Genomic DNA, 15,820 nt, shown 5'->3' with positions numbered 1-15,820 from the left:
CTGAAGCTGCTGAATATCTTCCAATGGCTCCTAAGCAACACTGAGAAAACCGACACCCATTCCCTCATCACAAGCAAACTGAACTACAGGAATGCCACATACTCTGGAATCACCAAGCAACTCACCAGAGGACTACAGACCATACAGAATACAACAGCCTGGCTCATCCTTATACTTCCTTGGCGGGCTCACATCACACCACACCTCAGAGAGCTCTGTTGACTACCTAAGCATGAGAAGACTGCTAGAGGCACGTGCTGCATTAGGCTGGCCCACAGGAGCATACAGTGCCGGCAGAACAGCACGTAAGCACAGAGAGAAAAAGAATACAGCAAAAGGGAGCATACCGAATGGAGGCAACGGGCCAAGAATAAGGAGGACCATAGTGTGGGACACGAATAGCCTCACTAATTGCATGAGAGCACCACAATTAGAATTCCTTCTGTTTCACAAGATGTGAGTCTCACACTTTGTTGCACACTCTCTCTCACACTGAGTGAGAGTTTCTTGGTCTCACATTTTTGGGCATTCGTGATGGCCCCATTCAATAAAAGACAGGGTGCTTTGAGTTGCTGTGGTTGAATCCTCCTAAATTGTCATTCATGCAGACTTTGACCTTCTGTCTCTGATTAGGCCTAGTCTGTTCTGACAACAGTTTACATATCTAGTGACAACTAAAGGACATGTGTCAGGATTTAAATAGGCTCAACTGCTTGGCCGGTATGCCATTCAACTGAGAAAATAAGCGTAACCACACCTTGTGCCGGTGCCTGCTGCTGAGTGCAGAGAGAGGAGACTAAAGGAGATAATGGGGAGCACATCAAAGCAGGGGATGGGGAGCCACCACACCCCTAAACACACAGCAGTCATCGACTGAACATGATGATCAGTTGGTAGGAAGGGGCAATCACAGCTGACACAGAGGCTGTGGTAAGGCAAGAGGCAGAATGGAAGTGAGAGCACAAGGAAGCTGAGTAACAACAACCTGTGACAACAAACACAACACACTAAATGAACGGTGATGGGTGCTCGGGGCAGATGACGAGACGAGCAGGGACAAGGCACAGAAATTAAAAAAAATCAGTTATTGTCATAGCATGAACATGGAGGGAAGGAAGTGGTAGGCAGTCTATACTGAGTACAGGGTGGTGGATGACAGATGCTGGAGGATGAGAACACAGAAGTTGTGTAACCAGTGATCACAATGCGCTGCCTGCGGCAATAATTTAAAAACGGTGGTGACACACAAGAGGTGGGTGAGGACACAGGCTATGGCAGGGGAAAAGGAAGCAACCTGCATGCTGCAACCAAGGACGCAGAAGTCAAGAAAGGCACTGGTGCCTGTTGCCAGGCACCGGGGAGCAGAGCAGAGTGAGCAGGGACCACTGATGGGCATCAGAAGTGTGTTAAATGTGTGCTCACCTAAGCTGTCATCAGCATACAGCACCCAGGAAGAGCTGCACTATGCTTAAAGTTTTTAATTCCATAGGTAAGCAACAGATTGCTGGGAGAGGAAGTAATAGGTCCCCCAGGGGAACTTCTCATAGCTAACAGTTGAGAGCTCTCTTACGAGTACTTCAGGGGCTCCTTAATAGCGCCCATGTTGAATCAGTCCGGCATTCTGACCAACTCCGGAGGTATCCAGGGTGTTGAAACTACATAAGATAGCATTAACCCTTTGTTTTCCCCGTGAGCTTCCAGGTGCGAACCAAACTGGCTCTTGAAGTGAAAACCATTGCCCTCTCCGGTTCTAATCTGGAGCTGTCTTGAACCCAGGCAAAAGTTTTTGGGCTCTTACCTGTGTGTTCATTAACGTTAGGCTCATTAGACTATAACTGCTTCATCTGATGTTTACTCATTGCTAGATTAAGTTTTTAATAAAGTGCAATATGTAATTCCAAAATAATCGCCTAAACTGTGCATTTCACCTTTGCTGTGAGATACTGTATCTTTTCTATACCTTCCCGCTAAGGCAGTAAACGAGGGGTTGGTGTATCAAACATGCTACCCAGGAGAGTCGAGGCTCTGAGGCCGTAGTTATCACCGCAGACCGATACCCCGCATCCCGCTCAATACGAATCGCAGGACGCCTCATCTTAAACACTGCTAGGAGGTCCCTAAAGCTAAAAGGGTGAGAAACAGAGCCTGGCCTGTGGCCTGCGCTGCATCGTCAGCATTATGATAAACATCACTGCCCTCCCCACAAACCCAGAGCAGAAAAAACACTGAGGTTCGCCCTGACAAGCCCCCCGCAGCTCCTTCCACTTGGTGGCCAGTGCCACCAGCGAGCGCAAAACACAGTGTTGAGCGCCCTCCGCTTCATTAGGCTGCAGTCGCTATGCTCTGTTTACATTTGCAATACGTCCAGCCTTGAAATGGAGTCATCTTTACTATGCGGATGATAAATTGGACGTATTAAGGAATTCATTCAGCTTAAGAAAAAAATGATAATGTATTTCCCTCCCCCACAGAGTCGGCTGGCAGGAGAACGAGCCGCGCGAAAAACGTAAACCACGGCCGCTCCACCCAGAGGAGGTGTTTTCCTGTGTTTGTGTGAGATGTGTGAGCGTGAGTGTGCCTGCGATCGTGGGTGTGTTTGTGTGCTTCTGTTTTTTGATCCGTTCAACCGGTTAATATGTCCCACTTCCTGAAAGAGCAGTTTTCATGTCACTATTTGACTCGGTGAAGTGAGCATGTGGGCGGCTGTCTGTTTATTAATGTTCTCACCAGCGAGTGAGTGTTATTTTATATTGGATATTTACGTGTCGTGTGTCTACGGCCAATTTGAGACTGCCATGGGCAGCAAACACTGGGCAGATAGGCTCTCGTCCTACTGACAGGGCCAGCCTTTAGGGCGAGCTGGGCTCATGCCCAGGGCATCGACGTTCAGAGGGGGCGCAAGGGGCGGTCTCCATGCAGGTCATGCAGCAGTCTCACTCTGAAATGGCCCCAGCGGGCAGCACACGCTGCGTTAAGCATTCTTTCTTTCCTCGTAGTGGCTGCATGCGCCCCAATAAATCCTCACAGTTTCTCATCTCCTCACCCTCTGCCCCATCTCATTTACAATTCCCACCTGCAGGAAGGATCTTCCAGTGAGAATGGGGAGGAGTGGGCAAGTTTATGTAATCAGCCGAGGTCCGACCCTGAAAATAAAAGTCCAACACACCAATGCAACACCGCCAGTGCTTTAAATGGGCCGGTACTGTGCGGTACGAAGTACCAGCACTTTTTTATTTTTAGAGGGAGAGTACCCGCATTTCCCAAGGAAAACTTAATAGTTTTAACTGGAGAGTACTGGCACTTCTCAGAAATAAGTAGGTACCCTGGCACAGAGTACCAGCACTTCTATTTTTCCATTTCAAGCACTGTACGCCGCCAACCTCGTGGTCACATTTTACTTAGTAGCAGCAGCAAGGAAGAAATGGGCAGACAGGACAACAGACAGCTGGGCAGTTGCGTTCTAAAACAGTAAGGCCCAGATTTACCAACGTGTTGTACAGTGCAGCTGCAAAAAATGCTGTGCTGCATGTGTAGTACAGAAAATGCACTCTCATCTCCCTTCCGTAGCGCCGGTGCAGAAATCTGCTGCCATGCGCTACACACACGCACATTTGTACCATACTGCAAGGGTGTCTGAGTGAGTCTAGCATAGGTTGTGTACTGGAAGGATAGCTTTCCAGTACAAAATCCAATGCTTAGACACGCTTTAAAGCTTTTGCCACTTTGTATGTGTGCTGTGGAGTGCAGCATTTATGCAAAGTCGGAAAAGAAAGGCGAAATAATAGTATTTCTCAGTGATAGCGCCTAGTTGGATTGGGGGCTATACTTTGATGCAAAACCCTGTTTCTTTTTTTTTTTTTTTTAGTAAACAATGTATTGTGTCAAAAACCTTGGGTGGTTGCATGGGAATGCCAATGCACCACCCATGGAATGCCCCTCAGCACTAAGAAATGCAAAGCAGCACTATGCACTGCTTTGCGTTACTTTTAACTGATTTTCCAGCACAAAACAAGTTCTGCACTGGGAGGTAAATAAGTACAATGAGATTTTGCATCAATTTGCCTCACTTTTGTGATACAAACATGTGCAAAATTATAGTAAATATACCCCTAAATCCAAATTATTGTTTTCTAAACATGAAACTTACTTAAATTTTCCTGGTCACTAACTATTGACAGATATGAAACTACTGTGCTAAATCACTAGTGGCACTTCATTAAGTTCTACAATTTTTCTTTAGATTCTAGCCATTGCAGTTTTGTTACTCCTCACTATATATACATGGTTTTAAGTACCAGGGTGCAAAGAAAATGCATATTTGCTCAGTTAATGAAGATAATGGTTTAGTCCTAGTGTATCCCAAGTTACAACGTACAACTAGGATGAGAAGCAGGGGATGAGAGAGCACCAAATTTGGTTCTGCCCAGGGCGCTATTTGAGCAAAGGCTGGCCCTGCCTACGGAACAGAATGTCACTCCATGGTTCTCTCAGCTCTGTGCACAACGCAATCTCTCTCCACGGACCTAGAGCCTGAACTCAGTGTTAACCTGCTGAGGGGGGATCGCGTGATAATCATGGACCGGAAGTACATTTCATCAGAGGAAGAAAGATATGCAGCAAAGGGAGAAAAAGCAAAGGAAGAGCAACAATGACAAAGGAAATATCAGGCATGAGAAAGAACCTGCATACGTGAGTTTAAGAGACAAAAAGCGTGGAGGGGTGGAAGAAAGAGGCATGAAGTGGAATCAAGAGAGTCAACTTTGGTATTTGCAGCCCGGCATTTGACAGCATAGGCAGAGGACTAAGAAAAAGGGTGGGACACTGAACGTCTTTGTTTGTGTATTTATTTGTCATAGGATAACATCAGAGGATTACACTTAAAAGTGTGTTTTAGAAGCAAAACTCCCTCAAAGATATTGGTGAGTAACGACAAACTTGCAAATGTGTGCATTTAAAACACCTTGCACTCCCACAAACTCCCTGGTCATACATTTGATCACATGACAATTCCATGAAACTGGCCATGTGAACGAATGTACTTAGATACACAGGCTAAGTGCATGTACACCCAAGTGCATTTTTTCACACAGAAATTAATGTACAAAAGGTGTTAGATTAGAACCCAGTGTTACTTTATTTAATGAGATCACAGTGGATTTTTCTAATGCTGGGATGGGAACTTCAGGGCTGTGTTTTTCATTTTCACCCTTGCTCTATGAAAGAAACACTGTTAAGGACCTTACATCCAATAGTGAAGGGTACCTTAGTCAGGCCTCTTCCGCACCAGTAGGAACTGCTGGACACTGGAGACACACAGGCATTATGGGAAATGCTGCAGATGGGGTGCAAGGCTGCCATATGTGAAAGGTCTGGTTCCATGTAGGTTTCTTAAAAAGAGGTGGATCAAATTTACCTGACTGAAAAATCCACGTTGATTTGTTAACCACTAGTGTACGGGGACACCCCACTTTCAAGTCTTTAGAACCACAGACTGTCTATGGCCAGTGCAGGCAACATCGAAGGTAAACCATTCTTCCCCAAAATCACATACATCCCTGGTGAGGCTCAGAAATGCAGAGGTTTGCTGCGCAATCTCTCTAGGAGAACATGTTGTGGCTGCTGGGGAGCTTCACCCCAAGTGCCCTAGTCAATACTGCACCCCAAAACGTTTATTCATTCAACTAGACAGGTAAAGTTATTCACTTGAGAAAGGATGAGCATGTGTACCCCAAACCAACAGGCATCTCATGATTCTGTGGCGCACAATTAGAGTCACCACCTTGTTCCATGTCTGAGACTCACTCTGGAAGCGGATAACTCAACTACGGAAACCAAGAAGGGGCACCGTAAGCTACTAACAGCCATGGTCTTGTGTTTTACGAGGCCATACTGCAACTTGGTGCCACTATGGGAGGTCCACAGCAATCTTGTAGCCATCTCAATGCTGCTCCCTGCTGTTAGGACTGATGCAGAACTCAAGTACTTACAGCAGTTTGTGGCTTTGTCTTTAGCTGGGGCTTTTCTTGCATACATCCATTTCTCATAGTCATTCCCCAAGACTCACTGATTGAAGGCACTGTTCATTAAATATTGCATCTCCAAAAGTGACTCAAATACTTGGCCAGAAGATGTGTGTATTCATATTGCACAATAAACAAAAACTGTCCGGCACCAAGGGCCTTGTCTGCACAGCAAAACTTTTCCCACTGGAAGCAGACTTTAAAACTACCATCCAGTCTTTGATCCTTTCCCATCTGGATGGAGGTAATGCTTTCCTGGCCGGCATGCCTGAGATCCGCTTGACTCCACTGTACAGCATCCTCCCTTCAGCAGCATGCCTCATAAAAGGCCTTCGTAAGTACATCAGGATTACACTGATCCTCTCAAGAACTGCACCAGCTCTCACTCCTGCCCTATCACATGCATGACCTGCTGTGCAGCAACATCTTAAGGATTTTAGGGGCCCTGGGCCACACATATTTTGAACTTTTAATGCCATTTCAGCTTTTTCATGCCCTCTTCGGCCAGGTCACTGACAGTGCACAGGCACACTTCTCCAAATTCTACCATATTTAAAGATAGTAACTACTGATTTCAATATTGTAAAACAGTAGAAGCTCACTAAAACTACTGCAAATAATCTCTGTTACACCCTCCCATTTCTCATATGTGAGGTCCTGTTTTGATCTACAAACTTTTTTAATGGATGTTGCATGAAACAAACACAACATTTCTCTGCAAAATATCTGTAAAAGACTATCATACATCACCCACATTAAAAATAAATTTAAGGAAGTGGTATTTAAAACAATTTGGTTAAGAATTATTCAAGGTCATCAGGGTGAGCCTCTCTGCAGAACACAGCTGACTCTTTAAGGGAGCCCACTGAAAGGCTGGGGCCCTGGGCGAGAGCCCACTTTACCCCTTCATTAAAACATCTCTGCTGCTGCGTGTTTTACATGGCAGTCAATTCCACATCTAGCAGTTCCTAATAACTAAAGTCAATGCCTCAGCAAAGCAAGTGCAACACAGAGGCTACAATCAGAAAATGCCAGAAGGTAAGATGCCAGGCATTCTCCAGCCATGCTTCGAGGGTCTGGAATGTCATCCTCAACAAGCTCCATCGCCTCTCCTCTTCTGTAAAGGGTTGAAGAACACCTAATCACAGTGTAATCGTGAAGATGCCAGCTCATCCTATGAACTCCCATTACCATCCTTCAAGCTGCGTACAAGCCACAGCTGCACCTTTCTCCACATTAACAACCCCTTCTTGTTATTGAGCTTTGCGCCCATTAACTCTATATGCTAACACTGTTGCCTGCAGCTGTATCCTCGCTCTCCTTCTGTGGTACACATTGCAACTAAGGGTGGGAGGAACTCATGGATTTTTACTCAGCAGAATTATGTGAAGTTACATAAAAATTCTATGAGACTCTGTGGAGTTCCGCAAGCGGTGAAAATCAGTACGTTGCACTGATTTTTACTGCAAAGAGCTTGTACCACACTGAAAAATAATCAGAAATGCATCATGTGGGGGGCCAGAAGGTACTGCTGCCCGAGTTAGTTTTATTGACACTCAAGTAGATTTTCTACTTAAGCAGCACCTTTTTTCAAAACGAACAGTTGCAACTGCCCGCGACCTCCCACTTTGAAAAAATCTCACTGGAAGCCTTCCTATAGACCAAAAATCGAACTTGGGGATGCTAATTCTCAATTGCACTCACCAACTTACCATTGGCGACCTGCGCTCAAGAAAAAACTCTGCCACGCAGCAGTCGGTGGTGTCTGGATGGCCAAAACACCACAAACTCCACCAGCGGAGATGAGTTTATTGCCCACCCCTAATTGCAACCCCTTCATGTACAGGGTTCCAATGCTTTGTAATTCGTTTTATACAATAAGGTCACACACATTTGTATATGCATACAAACACTAATAGACAGGGGAAACCTAGGTGGTCTTGCTGTCTTGTGTGGGGAAGGTCAGGCTACAAGCATATGGGATGGGAACTCCAGCATCTCCTTGTAAACTGTGCCATGTTTCCTGTGTTTTTATTGGGGTGTTCTCGAAGTGCCTAATTCAGGTGGCAGCCATGCAGAGGCTGGTAGGAGTGATCTCTGGATAGTCCCTAAGAAAACAGAGGATCTTGCATCCAGGATGCTGAAATATAGAAATAGGTCTAACCTGGCTCACAAAATACACACACCTAGCTGGAAGCACTGCACTTACAAACATGAGATGATGGAAGGATCTCTTCATATGAGCAATCACCTTGCTGCCATCATGAAGAATAAAGGTCCGAGGCAGGGAAACGAGGTATCTAGCAGGTAGATAGCTAGGAAAGGTTGAGTCACCACAAAACTGCTGGTAGACCAGCAGAAGCCTACTGTTTCCTTAGTTGCATCCAGAACTGGTATCCTGTCATGTCTTTTTATTGAGAACTAGTATAGACAGTATCCTGAAGTAAACTGGTATTCTATTGAATCTGCTTTTGAGAACTGGTATCAACAGTATCCGGCTGAGATAGTATCTGAACTGGTATCCTGTCGCCATTGAGGACTGGTATTGACAGTATCCTGTTGAGTCTAGTATCCAGAACTGGTATTCTGTTGCGTCTGGTATTGAGAATTGACACCAACAGTGTCCTTTCGCATCCAGTATCCAAAACTGGTATCCTGGTACATTTGGTATCGAGAACTGACACCGACTGTATGCTTTCGAGATAGTAGCCTGTTGCGTCTACCATTGAGAAATGGTATCAAGAGCATCCTGCCGACATAATATCAAAACTGGTATACTGTCACGTCTGGTACTGAGAGTTGGTATCGACAGCATCCTGTCGAGCCTAGTATCCAGAACTGGTATCCTGCTGCATCTGGTACCGAGAAGTGACACTGACAGTTTAATTTTGAGTCGACTACCCAGAACCGGTATCCTGTCACGCCTGGTATCGAGAACTGACATCGACAGTACCCTGTTGAGATAGTATCATGTTGCACCTGTTGTGGAGAATTGGTAACGAGTTGAGACTGGTATTTAGACGGTTTGGAAAACTGATTTGAGTCTGTTATCCATAACTGATATCAAGAAAAAGTATCCTGTCGACTCTGCTATCAGTCAACAACTGGTATCCTGCCGAGTCTGGGGTCAATCAAAGACTGGTAACTTGTCGAGTCTGGTATTCAGGACAACTGCCCTGTCAGGTTCAGAGTCCCGAAGATAAAAGTTGGGGGTAAATGAAAATACCGGGGGCTGTGAACATTCCACAGCTCAGGACTTTCTATCTTACGGCATGCGCGATTCTTGTCTGCCTTTGAGACAGCGAGGGACAATGAGTAGGAATTGGTGCGTGACACCTTGGACGCTCATTGTTTTAAAGTACGTGTTTATTTTACAGTGTGTATTTTGGTGCTCTTGTGCGTCTGCGACACAGTACTTAAAATGGACCGCTCTGCGAGGCTGTTCTGCCTGTGTGGTGCTGTCTCTGTGTGGGCTCGTGTGCATCACCTCTGTATTTAAGAATGGAAGCGGAGCTGTGTTTTTGCCCCCTTATTTCCTGCCTTATTTCCTGTGTGTGCTTGTCCCCCCTCGTTGTTCCTCTTCAGACGCGCTGTGCACCCTGTTTTTGAGCGCGAGCATCACTGCGCCATCAAAAAGAACATTCCTCCATCAGCAAAAGCAAAGAAGTAATTTTCAAATCTGTAGCTGCCATGTTGTACAAGGGAGATGGGGGAATTCACTAATTTGAGGAAAGATTAGCAAAACCAGCGTGATTGGGAAGATGGGAGAAATCCCACAGGCTGCCAGGGAGCTGTAGATCAAAACCATTAGCGGTAATTGCCATCGAAGGGATCGTCGTAAAGCAACAAATCCTGATGAACAACCAAAATAAACAGTGTCCTCGCGCAGGCGTGCGCGCCAGCCAGGCCTCGGGAGGAGCAAATCGTGGGATTGGCGCAACGACGCTGGAAGTGGCTTGGGGGAGGGTCCCGGCAGCCACTAGAAATGCAAATTACGGGGTCCAACAAGCGTTCCAAGCGTGTCCTTCATCAGACCCTCTTGTGCGACTTCCATTCTGCGTCACAGCGCCGTCAGGGAAAACCCCAAAACGCATTCTCTTCCAGACCCACCCGGGCTCGTTCCTATGAGTTGTAGGGAGTGATGCGTCTGTACTTTCCTCGTTCTCCTGGGATCCGAGGCTGTGGCAACGCAGTAACGCAATTCAATAGTGTGGAAATTAGTTTGAACAGTATGGGAAATGGGTGAAGAACCATACTGGGGCGGCAAGAATCGCCGTACCACCACCAACAGCGGAAATGACAGGGAGTGGTACAGAGAAGACGAAGAGGGGTGTAAGGGTGCATGCAAGAGGACTCATCTCAAAGCATTCACTCATCTTCCTCATCTGGGGTCAAAGATACATGGTGCCAAGGAAGCAGCGGCCTCGCACAGCCCTCTTAAAATGTGTGTGATTCCCTGTGAGATATGGGAATGCAGGAATGACTGGGACAGTCAGTGCAGATAATGGCGCACTGTGAAATCCAGGGGCATAGCTTGGTCAGTAAGAAATGGGGCAAGGGGGTGAGCTTCAGATTTTATTAAAATACATTATATGAGAAGCAGGGCAATGTGGGGCTTAAGGGGCAGAGGAAAAAGCGAGGAATGTGGATTGCTACGGGTACTTAAAAAACAAAAACAATTGGAAACTAACCAAGTGACACGTAGCAGACTGGAATGCGAGACCACTGCCTCAAGCTCAACACAGAAAAAAGTGAGGTGATCATCTTTGGGAACAACCCCTCCCCCGGGATTACTCATCTAGGCCCACCGTTTTCGGACAACCCCTGACGCCATCGTAACACGCCCGAAACCTAGGATTCTGAACCTTGTTTCAGAAAACAAATAAATGTTGTTGCATTATCCTGCTTCCACCAACTGTGCATGCTCCGCAAGATTTTCAAATGGATCCCCGCCGAATCCAGAAAGGCAGTAAGCCAGGCCACAGTCATCAGCAGACTTGACTGGATTAAGGCACTGCCCTATACCTGGAACTCCCCACTCAACTTTTCCTCAGACTCCAGACCATATAGAACTCAGCAGCTAGACTTGTCCTAGACCTACCCAGAAGAATCAACATCACCCCCACCCACCTCATGGAACTTCACTGGCTACCCGCACACAAGAGATGCAAGTTCAAGGCCCTTACCATAGTCTTCAAAGCCCTCCACAACATCGGACCCAACCTCATCAACCACAGACTCTTCTTGCACCAGCCCACCAGAGAGCTTCGCTCAACCCACCTCACCCTCACCCAAGTCCCAAGAATCTGGCGTTCTGGAAGCAGAGGCTGTGCCTTCTCCTACATTGCAGCCATAACTGGAACAAACTACCCACCCACCTTCGAACCACACCCACCCTCCCTGAATTCAGGAAAAAGCTCAAGACATGGCTCTTTCAGAACTAACCCACCCGACTCTCAGCCTCAACCCCAAGCGCCTGGATAACCCCTCATGGTTACAAGTTTCATGCATTATAAATCAATATGGATTTGCAATTGAAGTGTTGAGGTCTTCATAACAGACATGACAGAGAGTTTGTGCGTGTGTCTTGGTCAGTGTGGTCATGTATGAATCCAGGCTGAAATCAGACAGACACCTCACCATACCAGACTGAAAGCACTTGTACCCGAATATTTACTACAGAATACATGTTTAGGAGGGTGTAACAGCCAACCCCGATCCCCTAGCTCCCTGGTGAAATCATTGAACTGTACAATTCCTTTGGGTTTCTGGTTGAGTTGCCTTAGGGACTTAGCCATCAATTTATGTGGAATTGAGAGGTCACAGCACCAACAATAATTTATGTTAGGAGTCCGAGTCAAGGAGGGCAGGACATTTTCACGGTGGTAACCTGGCCTGACCTGCCCCTAAAAAAGTTAGGGCCTTACTCTCTGCTATCATGTGGCATGATTATGGACACCTATCAGCTTTCATTTGTTTTTAGGTCATGTTCCCTGCTCCCCACACTCAAGGATGTCCGGCACTAGTTAATTTGTGTTACACAAAAATATATGAGTGGTTGATCCACCGTTTTAGGGGTTGGCGGTCTGACATTCACTCCCAGGTCTTTGCCATGAGTTGCCATGAGTCATCGGGCACTTGAGTGATGGCATCGCGCAGCCACACACGGCATCTGGCCTCAGTTAAGCTGTTCATGGGACCTGAAGCCCATCCCTACCTATAATTCGGTGAACCCGTCTCCTATGGTAGGGGGAGGGGAGAAATAGTCACCGCATCCCTATAACCCTCCTTTGCTGCTCACCCGCTACTTGCTCTTGTCAACAAGCAGAAACAATTTCCCAGTACTGGACTGCAATTCAGCCAACATTATAAACAGTCGTGTGGCTTCGGGGACCATTACGTGAAACACAAATAAAATGCTGCATTTCAAATCTATTTTACCAATATTGGAATAACATTTAAATTGTCGAACACTCACGCAAACCGCGTGACATTAGCTCGCCGCTGATCTCAAGGCAGGCGAAAGTGTCCGACTCGTGGCACGTCACGAAGCGCTGTAAAGCAACCAGCAAGCCCGCAGGGGGGCTGGGATTATCTATATTAATTTGACCATCCCACAGCTGACTCAGTCGCTCTTTCCAGACCCCAGCGTGTCATGACGGCTTTAAATGCTTCCCCAGCACTATTGGGAGGGCAGTGTGCCTGACCTGCCCCCGCCCCTCTTCTCGGGGTACGCAGGGATATGAGCGTATAATTCTTGCAGGCAGCGGTGTGGAATGGAGAGACATAACTCAGGCGTCCTCGGCGCACCGCTCGTGTTTTATTACAGCCCATTAGCAGCGCCCTCCTGCGCGGGGCTCGGTGTGCGAGTGGGAGCCCAGCCCTGCCCGAGACCCCTGGCAGGGAGGCAGAGAGCGCCCCGGCTTAAGGTGCCGTTGTGAAGGGGGCCCTTTCGCACATCCTCCTGCCGCCGGCTTTCCCCGCTGCCGGCAACGACGCGTAAATAACCTCCGTCTCTGGTGGTTTGCAGCGCATGGATCTCGCCTTTACTGTAACCCCCATCGCGCCCGACTAGTGTCATATTACCACCGGGCTACGCGAATTGGGATCAGCTACACGGAAGGCCCTTCAAATAATGTTGTACTATTTTTACTAATACACCGTTCCCTGCTGGAAACATAATATGAGCTGGTATTGCCCAGAATAACCCAAGAAACGTAGATTTACCTGCGCAAGGGTGCAGTCTGCACATGTGCGTCTTCCACCCAGCCGGACGTTGGGGTGTCTCGATGCAGACCCAGCACTCCTTTCACTGCAGACAAAGCCCCCTCCGTCAAAGCAGTGCGGGGGGAACCTACAGGTGCGTGAGGATGTCCGAACCCAGAGTGTGCGTCCCCGGGAGCTGTCCGCGCAGCCCTGCTGCTGGAATGTCCTGGTGCGTTCACCAAAGGTGCGGGGGAGCGGGGAGGGACGGGAGCAGGAGGCGCTGGGTGACCCTGGTGCGCAGGCAGGTGCAGGAGACCCCTGCGCAGCAGCACAAAGACGCCGACACAAGCAGGTGCAGAAACAGGTGTAGGGCTCCCTGGTGCAGAGCAGGTCCAGGAGACCCCAGAGAAGAGGTACTGGAAGACCTGCTGGAAGTGCAGACTTGGAAGATCCTAGTGCACAGTCAGCTGCAGGTAGCGAGGATCCCGGCGCAGCCGCAGGTTCAGTACATCATGATGCAGAATCACATGAAGGGGGCCCAAGTGCAGAAATAGGGGCAGGAGACACTGGAGCAAAACCGGGTGCACAGGACCTAGGGATGAAGCAAGTGTAGGAGACCCTGGCGGAATATGAGGTGCCCAGGAAACGAATGCAGAAGCAGGTGCGAGGGGCCCCGGTGCAGAAGCGGAGCAACAGACACCGTTACAGAAGCAAGTCCGTTGGCGAGGGGTGGTCCCGGCAAGGAGGTGGAACAGAGGGGCTGGCGTAGGAAACACTGGTGCAGAAACAGGCGCCGGGGACTTTCCTTCCCCAGGAGAAGGTACGTGAGGTCGGGATTTCTTTTCACAATGACCTCGTCAGGAAAATCTAGAGCTTCACCCTCTGAGCAGGTGTACTCACCAAAGGCGCCCCCAGAGGTATAGGAGGCGGATGACCCTGGGCACGGAGCAGTTACAGCCACACTTGCGCCTTAGGGAGCGGGTGAAGTTTCCCCTCTCAGGGAGCAGAGACGCCAAACTCTCTTCAGGGATCTGGCGCGAGTACCCCGCGCGCCAGTAACACGGGCACGTCTTCTAGTCGCGTCCACGCACACCCTACAGGTGCAGGAGGGCAATCCAGGTGTCTCGGGCAGCTGTCCCTCCTGCGCCAGTGCTGAAATGAGAAGGCGCCTCTCCGAGCCTGGACTCTGCCCGTCACAGGGGGTGGAGAGGCTGGGTGGATGGTTTCCGCTGCAGGTGAACCGAACTCTGCCTTCCCACGGCGCTGTCCGGGCAGTACTAGTGCTGAAGTCAAACAGCGCTCTGAGTCCGGTGTCTTCTCTGGGAGCTGTCCAGAATCGCTCCCAATGCCGACCTTGCGGGCTCCTCTTACAGCCTTGTCCTGCAGTCACTTAAGGAGCCAGACCCAGGTACTGGAGGTCTACCTCCGCTTGGAGCTGTGCCCGCTGCCCTGGTGCCCTCCAGCCGCGCACATGCGCAGGAATGAGCCTGTCTCCTACGGGAGCAGGTGAGTGGCCCGCCCCGGGGCACTGGTCCAATATCCGTCCCGCAGAAGCCGCCCTTTCTCCGGACGTACGCACGATGGTCCGCGGGCTACCACAGCAGAGGCGATGAATATATTAGGGTGCAACGTTGTCAAAGTCCTCCGAGTCGCAGTGATTTAGCAGCTAGGAGGCAGGTCACCAGCGGAGCCCGCGCGCTCCGAGGCTGAAGGAGCTCATTGATGCTCAGCCAAGGAATGAGGAGGGGGGCTGTGTGTGTGAAGGGAGAGGGGGGCTCCTGGCAGCGGGATGAGGCTAGAAGAGGAGGGGTGCTGGATCAGGGGAGCCAGTGCAGAGGAAGGAGACGTTCACACGGAGCAGCGCCAGGAAGGGCCGGGACAGAGGTGGTTAGAGCGGGGAGGCTGGAGCAGGGGAGGAGGCGGGATGGTGTGTGGGGGGAGCTGCGGAAGGTGGGCTTCAGCCGGGGGCGGGGGCAGAGACAGAAGCAATAAGAGCTGCAACGGGAGGATGCAAGGACTGATGAAGTAGAGGAGCAGGGGCTGGTGGAGGAGGGGCTGGGGAAAAGAGAAGGTGCAGAAATCCACTCCAGATCCAGCCAGAGTGGAGCAGGAAGGCAGGCAGAGGGAGGCTGCACGGGGAGCTCCACTGGCTGTCTCTGAAATGCAGTTTTCCCACAAGATGTGCTTGAAGGCGCGGGGGCGGGGGGAGGAGCGCTGTTCAGAGGGGCTCCTTGACGCATCCGGTCGGGGGAGCTCCTTGAAGGGGGGGCCGAACGAGGACGAGAGCTTCTCCTGGGCGTGCAGGCTCCGCCGCTCCTTCCCCAGCCACGGAGCGTGCACCCCCTGCCGCCAGGCGCACCTTCGCTGCTGCAAGGAGAGGGGGCGGGAGAGGGCGGGAAGCACCGAGCCGGGGAGAGCGAAAGAAGGTCTGGGTGCGCTCAGGCTCAACTAAATTAATTTTAGCAACATCTGCTAAGCAGCAGAAGGAGCGGCGAGAGGGCAGCCCCAGAAGTTTTTCGCCGGGGGAAAGCGGGGTGTAGCCGACCTCTGTAAGCAGTGGACACCCCCCGGACTCTTCGCAGAGATGGCAGCTT

The 15,820-nt window shown here is 49.5% G+C and overlaps 1 protein-coding gene across 1 annotated transcript in view; it reads right to left on the bottom strand.

Annotated features, from left to right (window-relative positions):
* Nucleotides 1-15,384, bottom strand: part of GRM4 (glutamate metabotropic receptor 4) — a 970,099-nt gene extending 954,715 nt beyond the window's left edge. Inside the window, exon 1 of the mRNA XM_069238851.1 lies at nucleotides 13,248-15,384. The gene's annotated coding sequence lies outside the window, so the exon portion shown is untranslated. The remainder of the gene's footprint in view (nucleotides 1-13,247) is intronic.
* Nucleotides 15,385-15,820: the final 436 nt, after the last annotated feature.

This window comes from Pleurodeles waltl, chromosome 6 (genome assembly GCF_031143425.1).
Source record: "Pleurodeles waltl isolate 20211129_DDA chromosome 6, aPleWal1.hap1.20221129, whole genome shotgun sequence".
Lineage (NCBI taxonomy): Eukaryota > Metazoa > Chordata > Amphibia > Caudata > Salamandridae > Pleurodeles > Pleurodeles waltl.
The sequence above is the reverse complement of the archived record's forward strand: the minus strand, read 5'-3'. Positions and strand labels throughout refer to the sequence as shown.